This window comes from Centroberyx affinis, unplaced genomic scaffold (assembly GCF_046629955.1).
Source record: "Centroberyx affinis isolate AG114_WGS23_722 - 3 ecotype Tasmania unplaced genomic scaffold, CSIRO-AGI_Caff_v1 ptg000366l_1, whole genome shotgun sequence".
Lineage (NCBI taxonomy): Eukaryota > Metazoa > Chordata > Actinopteri > Beryciformes > Berycidae > Centroberyx > Centroberyx affinis.
The window spans coordinates 193,732-209,483 of NW_027279037.1; the positions used below are offsets into that span (position 1 = coordinate 193,732).

The 15,752-nt window shown below is 41.3% G+C and overlaps 1 pseudogene; it reads left to right on the forward strand.

Annotated features, from left to right (window-relative positions):
* Positions 1-11,725, forward strand: part of LOC139641365 (uncharacterized) — a 42,578-nt pseudogene extending 30,853 nt beyond the window's left edge.
* The last annotated feature ends 4,027 nt before the right edge of the window (positions 11,726-15,752 follow it).

Sequence of the window (15,752 nt, forward strand, 5' to 3'; positions counted from 1 at the left end):
TAATGAGCAGAAACCCTAATCCACACCTACCAGCTACTGATTCCTAACCTGACTCACCTCACGCTCAACATGCAAAACTAGCGCTGACCATGAGTCTGTGGATGGCAGCGTGACACGGGTTCACAGAGGGAGTCTTCACCTTAAAAATCATGTTTACACGCGTGTAAATAACAAGAATTCTCACGCTCATGCTCTACATGCAAGCGCCACACACATGCAGTACATGTCTGCCCACTGCCACACACACACACACACAGACACACTGACACAGGCACCCAGACACCCACTCCCCTGCTCACAGCCTCCTTTACACATACACACACACACACACACACACACACATACAATAGAAGTTACTGGATCTGTCAACCCGTGTGAAAACCCTATATAAGTTATCATATCTTTCAACCAAAGGTACATCCTCTTTGAAAAGCCGTGCTCACAGACACACCATTTTATTTGTCCTTATAATTTCGGCTTACTGCAGCTGACAAGTGTGATGTCCTTTTACACACACCGGCTGAGGGGGGAGAAAGTGCTGACATGGACACTTGTCCCATGAATTTCGTGCCAGCGGCGAGAATCTGCTGACACCGCCAACTGTCTCAGGAAGAAATCTCAACAAAGAAGTGAAATTAAATGCCAACAACTTCTTCTGTGCTTCCTGGAGTTACACCCCGGCTTTAATATTTCATACCTGCTTCCATATCTTCTGTATCTTTTTATTGACCAATCTGACCTTCCTCGACCCGGGACCAAGAAATCAAGGGGAGAGACAATCGCACCCAGTGTCAGTTCATGGAGCTGTGAGCTCGGTGCTGGTTATAAGAGCCCTTCAATTATTCTAGAGTAACGCATAGGAAATTGGATTATTTAAATATCCGTGCAATGTTGGCTATTAATTTTTGAGAGTATGAATTCAGTTGTAAGACATTCTGTCTGTATAAAATGTCTGTGTCATATTGCTATTAATTGCTTTACATTGAAATGTTTAGAAATCATATTTAAATGTATTTTTCATCCATTAGGGGAAGTAGCCTGAAAGTGGGACACAATTAAAGAATAGCGCAAGACACCATTGAAAATGAATTATCCTTTTTGCAAGATAGCCTCACTTCTCAATGGTTTAGAATGGTAATATCTCTATTAAATCCATTCATTAAGCTTGTCATCTTTATATATACACTGGCCATCAAAAGTTTGGACACACCTGATTGATTTCATTATCTTAAAGCCATTTTGATCTAAAGGCTTATGCTTAAATGCTTGAAATTTGTTTCTTAGACAAAAATAAATAGTGAAGTTGATGCCTATATGAATTTCTTTCCAAAGCCTTTGCCTTTCCATCAAGGCAAAGGGCGGCTACTTTAAAGAATATGAGATAGTTTTGATTTGGTGACTGCACAATTCCATTTGTGTTATTTCATAGTTTTGATGTCTGTATTATTATTCTAAAATGTGGAAAATAGTAAAAAATAAAGTGTCTCCAAATGTGGTGTCTCCAAAATTTTGACAGGCAGTGTATATCATCCATTATTTTGCCAGGCATAAAAAAGTAGTTATTTGTCTTTATAGGAAGTCCGATCCACGGGACACCAAGGCTTATGATCCTACATTTCATACTTTCATGTGCATTTTTTCATTGGAAAGTGTAGGAGGTAACTACTACTCTAGCAACAATTGAATGGCCACATTTATACACAGTTAGTGCCATCAAAACAATATGGGTCAGAATGCTGCCTGGAGTCTTGGATTTGACTCATAAGGCTGGACCTAATCGGAAAATTCACCCAAAAATGAAATGCACATATTCATGCTCAAGTTGAGTCTCCCAAACACTGCAGGAGTGTTGATTCTCTGGTTTCTGGTTTTGGGAAAGTCACCCATGTTCACAATTATTGATTAAACAAAAAAATATATTTTTGATGGATTTTCCATTTAAATTCATTTTGGCAATATCTTCTGAAGACCGATTTGTACAAAAACACCTTTCCATAATTTTACTTGCATGCTTTATACTGAAATTAATTATCTTAAATGATTGTACTGTCATTGTGGTTAACATTTTATTTTATTTTTACTTTTCCTCACTATTGCTGTTTTTTTGCCATGTTCCCTTTGCTTCTGTTTGCTGTTTGTTAAGAACTTTTGAACTGCTGAATAAATGGTGTATAGTAGTAATACTACTTCTACTGCTACTGCTACTGATAATGATAACGATAATACCAGATTTTCTGATTTATGACACCCGATGCATGTTTCCAAAATCTCCTCAGTACTAAGGTTAATGGCACTACAACAAACTCCACAGCTTGTTGTGACTTCTTCCATGTGGAGCTGCATGCTTTTCATTTATTTTTTTGCCGTTACATGACAGCCTTGCTGGAGAGATGAAGTGTGACCTTGGAGAGACTGTGGCACCTTGTAGTGCTGTGGGCGCATCACAAATACCCTCTTCAAGTATCCCTCTTATATGAGGGTAACATGTTACAAATTCATGATTTTAAATGGAAATTCACAATGTTATTCCCGCAGTCCCCACCCTGGTGTTTACTGTGAGCTTACGAGGCTGTAATCAAACAGAATTGGAGGGAAGATCTCATCTCAGATCTCACCAAGACAAAGCCCTCAGAGGCTTGTGGGGAGCCTGGTATCTAGGACAGTAAGTCAGTCATCCTCAAACATACGTATGTACATATATGTGTGTATATATATATGTATATATATATATATATATATATATATATATATATTTATACACATATATATATATTGTCACATATATATCTCAGACAGAGAGTCTTATTTTTGGTTGAGGCATTGTCTTTCCTGTATTTGTATGCAGAGCGGATGAGCTCTGACTCGTCCTCTTTCACTAGGTGTTCATTAAACTAACAGCAGGGAGCAGGTCAACATTTTTCAACCATGTTCCCAATGTAGCGTACATCCATTAGCAACCTGGGCCTTGTTTGCCAAAAGCATTTTAGTAAAAATTTTGACTCTGTGCCATTAGTCAAAGGGGATAAGATCAAGAGATAGAGTTTTGTAAAGATTTGGGCAAGAGAGAAACGAAAAGGATGGAGACAAAATGTTCAAATGTTTCTCAGTGGTTTGGTTGTGATTGTTAGCTACACATGTCGGTGTCTTGTTTTTCTCCCTCCTCCACTCTAAACTCTCCCCGTATTAGTTGAGATGCTTTTAAGGGGGGCTGACAGCAAAATGGATTAAATGGGGTTTGCTGACGGAATACATATCAAATCTGCGGGCATGCAATTGTGGGCTGCGGCATTTGCAAGGCTTATGACTTCTGCTGAGGCTGTGGATCCATCATGCCTTCCCTGCTCTCCTCTCTCTGCCTTGCCTTTCAGAAGTGGAGGAAGAGAGAAGGAGAAAGAGCGAGAGGGAAAGGGAAAGAGCTCTTGATCACCTGCTTTGTCTGAAGTGAGTCACCTTGCAAATATATGAATAGCAAATGCGGGAAAAGTAATCTGGTGGTGCACTGGTACATCCTCCTATTTGCATACCTGCCAGCCCCTGTAGTTAGCTACTGCATCTCAGGACTTGGCACCTCAAATGCGCAATGGTATGCATATATTTTTCTTCCTCTCTGCTCCCTCTGTGTCTCTCTCTCTCTCTCTCTCTCTCTCTCTCTTTCTCGCCTTCCTTTGTCTCCTTCTCAATCCTGTCCATCTCTCCCTCTTCTATTTGTTTTCTCTCTCTGTTGCTTCACCCCCCCTCCCCTCCCCTCCCCCCTCCTCCCCTTCTCTCTCTCTCTCTCTCACTCATGCCTTTCCCTCTCTCTCCCTCAGACATCAGGGTGTATTTTCCCCCCGGCAGGATGCATGACAGGGGAGCAGGTGGAACGGAGAGCAAATGACAAATCTCTCCCTCCATCCCTCCCTGCATCTCTCCCTCCATCTCTCCCACTGTCCTGCCAGAGGCCCTCCTCAGCCCTCCTCCGCCCTCCCTCCTTCCAACACCTTCCTGTCCTATCTGGCCACATTGATATTCAAATCTGCCCAGGCTGCATTCCACCTTCTCTTGCCACGAAGGCCACCAAGGGAGAAAGAAGGTGGGCTAATGACCTTGCCCCTGATTCTTACCCTTCACCCAGACATATGAAAATGACAGAGCATATATGTGGTTTTCTATGTTTTTAAAGCAGCATCCATATCCAGCTCACTGTCATTGATCTATGATGAAATAAGCTGAATGCAGTTAACAGAAGATCAGGGCGAGGCTGATTCATTTAGAAAAGGGATCCACCCTGTTGAAGTGTTGACTCCTGTTTTCTGTTCCAAACATGTGTGTGTGCAGTGTGTGTTTGTGTGTGTGGGAGTGGGTGTGTGTGAGTGCATACATAGCTCTTCTGACAGGCGTCATCTCCAGAGAGAGAGAGAGACAGAGCAAGAGAGAGAGAGATAGCAGAAGAAAGTGAGAAAAGACTGTCTGTGTGTCTGTCTGTTGTTGTTATTGACGAGGTCCCCCATGGCAGGCCAGTGGAGCCAGTGTCTCACATCTGGCCATGAGCTATCATTATCTTTGCCTTCTTCTCTCGATGAATCTGCCCCAGCTCCTTGCTGAGGAGCTGGGCTTTATTTAATGGGCTCTTTCAGCCGTGGTCTGCTAGGCGGAAGCCTCTTACAAACCCATTTAAAGCAGGGTCTATGGATTTCATGGCTCCCCGGGCGCTCTCTCCCTCTTTCAATAAGGTGAAGTCCAAGGCTTTATCCATCCGTCAATGGGCCAGGGGAACAGTGGATGCAGCAGTTTTTAATCCCGGCGACGCCACTGTCCACTGTATGCTTGGCTGTTCCCTGATAGGAGGGCCTCCTTGTGCAGCTCTCACCTGGGGACTTTTTAGTTCCTATGGCAGAGCAGATTTATTGTTACATAGATGTGGATAAGGAGTGGGCACCTTGGACTCTGCCTGCAGAGAGACAGACGTGGACAGAAGGATGGAGGGAGAGATAGAGAGGAGAGATGTGAGGCAAAACGTTCTTAAGAACTACGAGGCACAAATGCAGACACGCAAATTCAGACAGGCATGCATGTGCTCGCATAGCAGTTTATTCACTGAGTCATGGCATTCATCACCTCTCTCAAATCTAACAGCATCAATCTCCTGCCATTGATCAGAAATATTGACATGAACCTTGGAAAGAATGCTGATTTACGGTACTGTGTAACTGAGAAGGCTCTGGATGCTGAAACTCACACCCTTACAAACACCCTATATCCATAGAAAAGGAATAACGTCACGACAACAAAGAATAAAATGCCATTGAATGAATATTGCACAGTGAGTGTTAGCATCTTGACATAACACGATGTTATAAATCACAGGCCGACCGATCAAGTCTTCAAATACACCTGGTGTTAATTAGGCCAACCTCTTACCATTGTCCAGTGTGAGTTCAGTGTGTTTGGTGCGGCTCTGTCAGAGTGTTAACCTCCCTATCTTAACTACATGTTGCCTAATAGAACTTGAATGCATTAATGGGATAAAAGCATCCATGCATCCTTCCACCTACCAAACCGTCTGTATTCATCAATTAAAGGGAAGCACGCTACCTTCTGGTCCCTGTGTTTTAATGGACATACCGGTGTCAAGGCTCTAGTCCGGGTGCAATCCTTTACAATCATCTTTTCATTCCAGTGAAACACATTGAATTTATTTTATTAGTAATTATCTGCTCAGAAGGAGGGCAAGAGTTTTCCAGCAGAGGCACCTGTTTAACAGCGATAAATTAGAAAATAAGACCATAGCTGTCTCTCTAACGTTAGAATACCAGTCATTTGCCTGTCATTTACTACCCATGCATTTGGCCATATTTCTCCGAGTCTGCCTCAGCCTCTGGCATACAAATGAAAGGCTTAGTAGGTGAGGGCAGATCAATGTATGATTCAGTTATTCAGAAGCAAATAAAATGCGGTCAGTTTCTGCCCTTTGATAAATGGGGAACGAAAAGCATCCACACATCTCGGATATAAAAGTATTTTTCTATTCTCAGTCTCTCGACTATGCCCCAGAGAATTACAGGGCAGTGGTTAATGGCATTATCAGAGGCAATCACTTCACTGAGGTCAGGGAATGAGGACTTGAAAGCAATAAAATTCCCCATGAAGAGGAATTATCTGCCAGAACACACACACACACACACACACACACACACACACACACACACACACACACACAAAGACAATTTTTTTTATTTCTACTGTGCAAAAACATATGGTCACAGGATTAATTATGAATTAAATTCTGCATTGAATATTGTCATCATGTCGCATTGCAGCAATTTTCAATTGTGTAAAATTGAATGAAGCAGCTACAATGTTTTAGTCACAAGACATAGACAGTGAGTGCTTTTTTGTTTTAGTTTTTTTATTGAAAGATCTACTCAAGTGTGGTGTGAAAGAGTAATGCCCTTGAGTGTCATGATGAGAATATTCACAATCTTGATCTTGACAAGCGATAGCTCTGATATTAGCTAATCATTATAAACTAAGAATATAAAGGAGTGCCTGGTTACTGATCTGAGGCAACCTGGAGAGAAGCGCTCCAACCCTGAGAAGTAAGAAGTGTGACATGAAGACATTCCCACTTCTTTGCATACAATCCAAACACGGATCGCTCCCAGATGCCATCAGTAGCATCAGCAGCAGAGGAGCAGCCGCTGCCAGTCAGCCATGAGGGAGAAGAGGGATAAGCAGGACTGGCAGAGCAATCCTTCAGCCCCTTAGAAAGGCGAGACATCCAGTGACAACATCTACAGATTACAATATCATAGCCAAATGAGGTGTGGAGGGGTTATGCAAATCATTGGGCAGTGTGTTTTTTTTGCAGCCTATGATGACATGCTGGTTCTGTCACCTTTGGGCTGATTCACAGAGGGATGTCAGTGTGTCGTCTTAGAAAACTTTGACATCGGTTAGGTTTCTCGAAAACCTCATCTAGATCAGTGGTTCTCAACGTGGGGTCCGGGGACCACCAGGGGTCCTTGAGGGTGGTCCAGGGGTCCACAGCAAATTGATGAATTGTTAAACTTCACCATTATTTCATTTACAAGGAGTTAACACAATTAGAGGATGTAGAAGACTATTTTGATCATAGTCTCACTGTTATCTCTCTTCCTACAATACAAATAGTCATGGAATTCTGGACAAACACATATCTAACAATAAAAATATTCTCAGATTTGGGTCTGACAGAAAAAATCCAATCAAATTGGGGTCTGTATGGTGTCTAATGTGGACTAAGTTAGGGTTCTTGATATGAAAAAGGTTGAGAATCTAGAATCATCTAGATCACTGATCTAGATGACTGTATCAAAGGTTCTGGAAAGGTTACCGATGTGAAAATACTATGGTTCGTTTTATTTAGCCTGCCTTCTACAGTATTGCCTCACAATTATTAAAGGAATAGTTCACCCAAAAATGAAAATTCTGTCATCATCTACTCACCCTCATGCCAAATGGAACAAAGGTGAAATTTGTTAGTCCATATAACACACAGGGAGGTTGCCAGCACAACTTGGTAGCAGCCTTCTCCAAAACAACTGAAGTCAATGGGGACCTGTTCTTTAGAGTTCCAAAACAAAAACAGCCAAACAATCACAATGTGATTAGAAAGACCTATACACCATTATTTGTTGCAAATCAATCAGCTGTAGTTAAGATTTGCACTAAATTATAGTGTAAATATACTGTAAGTCTTTTTGGAACTCTGAGGAACTGGTCCCCACTGACTTCAGTTGTTTTGGAGAAGGCTGCTATGGAGTTGTGCTAGCAACCTCCCTGTGTGTTATATGGACAAACTTCACCTGTGTTTCAACTGGCATGAGGGGGAGGAGATGATGACAGAATTTGCATTTTTGGGTGAACTATTTGGGAACTACATTGGTTGATTGGAACAAATGCAAATATGTATTTTTGCCTAGTTAGATTTCATCAGTTGATAATCGATTTCAGTGAGGGCCATATGTTTTAAACTTTCTCTAGCAGACATTGTTTTTCTTACAACTAATGTGTAACATTGTGTACCTTTCCAATTTGCTTTTAATAACTAAAGATGTTCTGGAAATAGAGGATGATTGGGAACATTTTGTCTATTTATATTTTAACAGAAACAGTGTTTTTATTTTAAAGTAAAATATGGAATGCTTGCTCTCAATCCCTTGTTTTGCCCTCCATCAAAATATCTAGTGTGTGGAAGAAAATTCAACATATGTATTAACAGCTGAACTGGGGTCACCTCAGGGAATGTAAGGTTTCACGATGTATGGTCACCTCACTGTAACCCTTGTGCCATAACTTACTATGCCAGAGGTCTTGTTGTCAGAGTGGCTCCTGGATGTCTCTGAGATGTCTATGGAAGCTCTAACATAAGACATAACATGTGTTGCTTCTACTCTACTTTGGTGACCTGTTCTAATGTCTGCACATTCTGTATGTCCTTGGAAGATACATAAAGGACTGGTTCTCTTCCTCTTGGAAGAAGTGTATGTAGCCTCCTGCTGTGTGCATCTCTTCCTCTCATGAGACTCCTTTTAATAAATATATATTCAAGTAAGACGAACCTCTGACTCCAGAACATTTATTCAACAAATTGGCGTTGTCGGGGCCAACACATGGAGGAAAAGGGGGGACACATATGTATATACATATTGAATTTTCTTCCGCAAGTGTTTGACAAAATATATAAAGTGCTCTCATTCAAAAGTGCATTTTTCTTTTAAAAGATTGCTGAAAATTGCATTCAAATTACACAGCAGGTATATCTATTGTTCAGTCTGCTATTTTGATACCTCATCTACAATAAGTGTGCCCTAAAAGCTGCACTGCCTGTTCACTTTTGATTTGGATGACAATTTGTCTAGAAACTACATGAGGGACAAAAATCCAATCAAATAATAAAGGCTCGGCGCAACCTGAATGACAAGCGAGTGTTTTTTACACCTCAGATATTTTCATTAAATGTCACTATCTGTAAAAACAGCAGTTTGGACCGAGGAGGCGAAGGCATTGTTTCAGTCAAGATTTTAATTCATTCATTCGTTCATTCATTCATTCATTCATTCATCCTTTCATTGTTTTCACTCGCTTATTCCTGTAGAGGGTCATGAGGGGCTGGAGCCTATCCCAGCATGCATTGGGTGCAAGGCAGGGAAACACTCTGGAAAGGTTGCCAGTCCATCACAGGACTAACACAGATATACAGACAATCCCACTCATACTCACATTCACACCTACGGGAAATTTAGAGTCTCCACTTGCAGGTCACCTGACTTTGCACTGCGGGAGGAAACCGGAGCACCCAGAGGAAACCGGAGCATCCACATGAACACGGGGAGAACATGCACACTCCACACAGAACGGGCTGAGGCTCAAACCCAGGACCTTGTTGATGTGGGGCGACGGTGCGAACCACTGAACCACCCATACAATTTTATAAGATGCACAGATTTTATGAATGTTATTTATGTCAGTGATTCTCAACCTTTTTCATATCATGGACCCCTAATTTAGTCCACATTAGGGCCACGGGCCCCCATTTGATGAGATTTTGTCTCTCGGACCCAAATCTGAGAATATTTTTTATTGTCAGATATGATTTTGTATAGAACTCCATGACTGTCTGTACTGTAGGTAGGGAGATAACAGAGAAACTATAATCAGAACAGTCATTCTAAAATGACAAAATAATGAAGTTTAACAATTCATCAATTTGCTGGGGACCCCCTGGAATGCCCTCAAGGACCCCTGGTGGTCCCCGGACCCCACGTTGAGAACCATTGATTTATGTGATTTCTGGTAATCTTGAAAATTAAGACAACTATGAAACATTTCTGAAGAGTTGCAGTGCTAAATCTATGGTTTTCAAACTGGGGGTTGGGACCCCCCAGTGGTTGGGAGATAATTTTGGAGGGTTGCAAGATGATTTCAGGGATAGGAAAAAACACATTTCTACTATTCAAATTTGCTATCAGGTCTATTTCTTCTGATTTTTCTCAAATTTTGTCTCTAGTTTCCAGCCTCTCTGCCTCCTCTGACAATCAGATGAAACAACCTGGAAAGGGAAAATCATTCTGTGGAGGTTGTGTAAGGCAACGCTTTGTTTTAAGGGGTACAAGCCAAAAAGGTTGAGAACCACTGGTGTAAATGAAGTAGCAGTTGACTTATTAGTAACTAATGATATTCCTACATATAGGTATACGTGTTTGTCATAACGCCTGTACAACTCCTAGTACAGGCGCTTATAATATCACGCCTTGACTACCTCAACTCCTTACTGGCAGGGCTCCCGGCATGTACGCTCAAACCTCTGCAGATGATCCAGAACACAGCGGCGCGTCTGGTCTTCAACCAGCCCAAAAGAGCACATGTCACTCCGCTGTTCATATCCCTCCACTGGCTCCCAGTTCCTGCCTGCATCAAGTTCAAATTAAATTCCGATAAAACAAAATGTATGCTGTTCTCCAGAGCCAAAGGCATTGATTACAGTGCTCTTCAAATCTGCACTTTAAATGGTACAGTTATTGAAAGAGTCCCACATTATAAATATTTAGGCATCTGGATTGATGATAAATTCACCTTCAAACCACATATTGATGCACTAATAAAAAAATTAAGAACAAAGCTCGGTTTTTTATATAGAAACAAGTTGTGTTTCCCTATGTTTTGTAGACAGAAGATTGTGGAAGCAATCTTTCTCTCAGTGCTTGATTACGGTGATGTGATTTACAGACATGCGGCAACCTCCACTCTTAAGCTCCTAGATGCTGTCTACCACTCAGCCCGTAGATTTATAACTGGAGACACCTATGGTACTCATCATTGTACTCTTTATCAAAAAGTGGGTTGGCCTTCTCTTTCCGCTAGAAGAGACCAGCATCTGCTTTTATTTATTTATAAAGGGCTTCTCCAAAAATTGCCCTTATATTTAACGTCACTTATTGGCTGGAGAGTTGGAACACATAATACCCGTTCACAGGACTGGCTAGTGCTGCAGGTTCCAAGAATCAACACTGATCTGGGAAAGATTGCTTTTAGATTTTTTGCACCATATACTTGGAATGAATTACAGTGTACTTTGCAGCTTGACACTCTGGTTCCAATGGGTCAATTTAGAAATCTAATCAAAACCCTGATTGATTTTAGCTGTGACTGTTTTTAACTTTTTTTTTTTTTTTTTTTTTTTTTTACTTCTTTTTAACTTGTTTTAAACTTGTTTTTAAACTTGTTTTAAATGACTTTTTCTTGTTATTTTATTATTTTTATTCTTATTCTTATTGTTATTCTTATTGTTGTTGTTACTATTATGGTATTATTGTCAATTATCTGATTGTTATTGTACTTTAAATTGTTTTATGTTTTATAGATACACTTATGTACTCAGGTCTCTCTTGAAAATGAGATCTCGATCTCAAGGTGACTTACCTGATTAAATAAAGGTTTATATATAAGTCCTTGCTGCTCGCCTACAAAGCAGCAACCAAAACGGCTCCGACCTACCTGAACTCCCTCATTCAGGTCTACGCTCCCTCCCGCTCACTACGCTCTGCCAAGGAGCAGCGCCTGGTGCTGCCAAGGCTCTACGTCTCTAGCCAGACTCTTCTCTTCTGTGGTTCCTCGGTGGTGGAACGAGTTACCAAACTCCATTCGATCCGCAGAGTCCCTCTCAATCTTTAAGAAAAGGCTAAAGACCCAGCTCTTTAGTGAACACCTTCTCACTTGATGGACTGTGTAACAAAAAAAAAACTCTTTATCTGCCTCTATGCACTCTATGCATTGCCTCGTAGCACATATGTCCTGTTGGACCAGAACTTAGCTTTATGGCACTTACTCTCGTTGTTCTCTCCTGACTAGAACCTTGCTTGTGTTGTATTAAAATCTCATGTGTACGTTGCTTTGGATAAAAGCGTCTGCCAAATGGGAAATTGTAATTGTAATTGTAATACCAGTTTGGTTGAGGGAACAGATCTCTCTAAAAGTCCTTACTACAGCCAGCGGTCTCCTGGGGGTCATTACAGTAAATGGCTTTTTTCCATGCTTGTGTATATAGGCTACTTTGTGCTTTTACATTTGGAGTGTTCCCTCACATCCCCAATACAATATTATGAGAAAAAGTGATTCTGGGGAGATGGTGCAGATACTGATGAAAGAAACAATAAAACGTATTGCCATTTCTTTCATCATTATCTCATATAAAAAAGAATCTGTATTGCCTTGTCTCATTTCCCTGATTTGTCAAATAACTCTCGTTGCCATTTCAAGTTTCAAGATGGAGAAGACGGCTAGATCTGTCAGAATCCTTCTCACCTTTTTGAAAAATCCTGCTTTCATTTTGTGTTTGTCGTACTTGACAATCCAAAGACTACAACAGTTCAATGAATTCAGCTGGAACACACTGTACGTACTGTATGTATTTGTGTGTGTGTGTGGTGTGTTTATGTGTTCCTGTCTGCATGCGTGTGCTTTTTTGTGTTTTTCTGCTTGTTTGAGAGAGAGGGAGAGAGAGAGAGAGGGAGAGAGAGAGAGAGAGAGGGGATTGGTGTGGTGATGTATGTGAGAGAAACAGATAGAGATAGATACTGTAGATAGATACCGTAAATAGATTGAGAGAGAAAGAGAGACAACCTTCAGCATAATCAGACTTGTAGGTGCAGATGGCTGTCCATGAAAACGCTCACAATCAGGCCAACAATCATTTCTTCTCCTTCTATCTCTCCTATTCCTTGTCCACGTACCTTACATTGGCACTAGCTGACAGATTGGACCTCTCCTCGTGTTTACCGACTCATACAGGAGTCCAGCACATCTCAAGTCCCCAATCTTCACCAGCATACGGGACATGAATGCCCGCACGTCAGAATTCTCACCGTACCCCTCAGGTGCCACCTGTCCAATCTCCTTAATTCACAATCACTACAGTCATAGTAACACTTCACTCTTTCATTGAACGCGTGTGTTTGTGATTTTTCCAGTGAAACGGTGACACACGAACGCCAAGTGTGTCCAAAAAGTCGTTGGTCACCTTCTAAATCTGTACAGCACCCCCACTCCTCCCGCTCTCCCGCCGCTCAGACCATCTGAATCCCTGACGACTGGTCTGTTTTTAGCCGAGCTGGATGGAGGCCTGGCACGGTGTGCGGGGGAGGCCGGACCAGTAGGGTTGTCCTGGTGCAGTCTGTCCTATGCTGAACGCCGGACTCCTGGCCATCCCATATTAATCAGATTTGCCGCAGCAGCCATATGTCCAAGCAGCATGATAAACCCCGGCTGCTACCTGGCACCCGCAGGATGCACTGTCAACACAGTGTGTGTGTGTCTGCATGCGTGTGTGTGTGTGTGTGTGTGTGTATTTCACACATGGTTCCTCCAGACACATTCCGTCAAAGATCTGTTGAGACATCAAAAATGATATGTCGGGTATATGTGTTTTTTCTGTTTTCTGCGAGTTTGTCTGAGTAAACAAGCGTAAACAAAGGACAGAACAGTACAGGCGAGCCTACTGTATGAAGAAGAAAGACGTAGTTTTTTGGGCCAAGGGTGCATTTGCCACAGTGTTGGGGAAATACATGGGGCTACGTACGTCACTACAACAGGAGTACTGGCACTTTGGACTTGCATAAACAAAGGCCTATTCCTGTTTCCATCTGTCGCCTTATGCCACCACATTATACGGTAATGTTTCATACTCTCCCACGATTCAGTTCCCAAGGTGTCACATATTTGAGACACTGTTTGCATCACACTGTTTAACATGATTGTGAAGAATCTATCCCAATGTTAGGACTGGTGACATGAATAGCAGATTGCTGATACAAAGAGCGAGTGAATATAATTTCCAGTCTGAAGCATTCCATTAAATTCCACACAAAAAATATGTATTCCATTATCCATAATTCATAGCCTGATCTAGCAAGAAGCAACACCAACCCTTGTCAAACATGATTAACTATGTCTGTATCTTACACAGTTTAATTTCTGTGTGTGTGTGTCTGCCTGTAAATCAGAGAACAATTATTAGCAAGCCCTCTCAAAAGATTTGGGGAAGAGAGGCTTTCAAGCATTTGAATGCTACAGTATCAACAGGAAAAATAGAACACAAAGTCTCAAGGCTTGGAGCAACTTTTCTGAATGAACATAAACTTACACCTGTTTAATTGCAAAACCTAATCATTTCAGAGCAGTTCACATTCAGTGTAGCCAAGGACAGATATTGTTACACCATCTACAGCCTGCAAAAAAAAAAAAAAGTATCTCACTCTCATAGCCTAATTGTGCACATATTTACATAATTGTCAAATATTCATGCATGCTACTTACTGTCAACAAATACGTATTCTAACATGAACATATTGGTATTTAGAGAAATAGTCTTATAACCAACCATATAACCATTAATTGTATAATCACCCTGCTCAGCCTTAGTCCAGGAATTCTGAAAGACAAAACTTTAGTCATCTCTAAGGCCGAGGGAAAGATGGCTGTTACAGAAATTACAGCTTTGGTGTGAACTTTATATAATGTATGATTCACTGAACGTAAAGATCAGCCAAGGTCTTTCATAAAAACTAAGTGTGCTTTACATGATAGAATGCATCAAAAGACCTAATGCATATTCATAAACAAACATTGTATGACGATAATTTGAGTGTCTGGGGATGAGTGCTCTTGACATAAGAATTCTGAAGTCTACATTTATCAAGACACTCTCTCTCATATCATATCAAAAACTGCATAGAGTACAGGAACATGACAAGTGCAGTGACATCATGCAATTAATAGAAATATATTCAAGGGGCAATAATTACAGCGATGAGCGTAATGAAGACATGCAGACGTTAAATGGTGATCAACCAATGCCATCAAGGCAGACAAATGTCCTCAGATCTCACATGCCATTAGGGTCGCTTGATCCTAGCCCCCTCTTCTCCTAACACCCCCCCCCACCCTGCCCCTCCTCACTGCCCCCCCTCCCTCCTCCTCCTCCTCCATTGACATACATCTGAGCAGGACCCTGCACCTTTTGTCTTGGGCTCCTTCTTTGTTAGCAGCTGGTGGACAGAGCAGCAGCAGCAGTGGCAGCATTATATTTACTGTAATGGTAATAATGACAAGGAGACACTGTAGCACAAGACCATTCTCAAGCTTTTCACACCCAGTATGTCAAGTATTTATTGTTTGATTTTGTTGGAATAATCAGAGAGAGAAAAAAAAAAAAAAAAAAAAAAAATATATATATATATATATATATATATAGGGATGTAAAATACAGTTTAATCCAGTAGAGTTGAATGGACTGAACATATTATTTTGATGGGCTTACTTCAAATAGTTTTTTTTATTTTTTAGAATAAAGATGTATTGCAACTATTATATTTGCATCTATCTATCTATCTATCTATCTATCTATCTATCTATTTGTCTGTCTGTCTGTCTATCTGTGTGTCTGTCTGTCTATCTGTCGTCTGTCTGTCTGGTACAAGTGTGCAGCAGCAGCATCACCACCAAAGTGAACTGCAGATAACCTCATGACGTGGCAGACATATGGAAAGCCTATATAAAATTCTCAGCGCCCACATTTATCTGGTGGTGGTCCGAGCCGCTGATAAGGGTTTGCTGGCTATTTGACTTCAGTCTAGATGAAGGATGAGCTTCTCAGACATAGACGTTGTCCATCCTGCTGATGCTCCCTCCTCGTCTCATCGTAAACTCTTGTGCACCCTCTGGTGCTTGCTAGT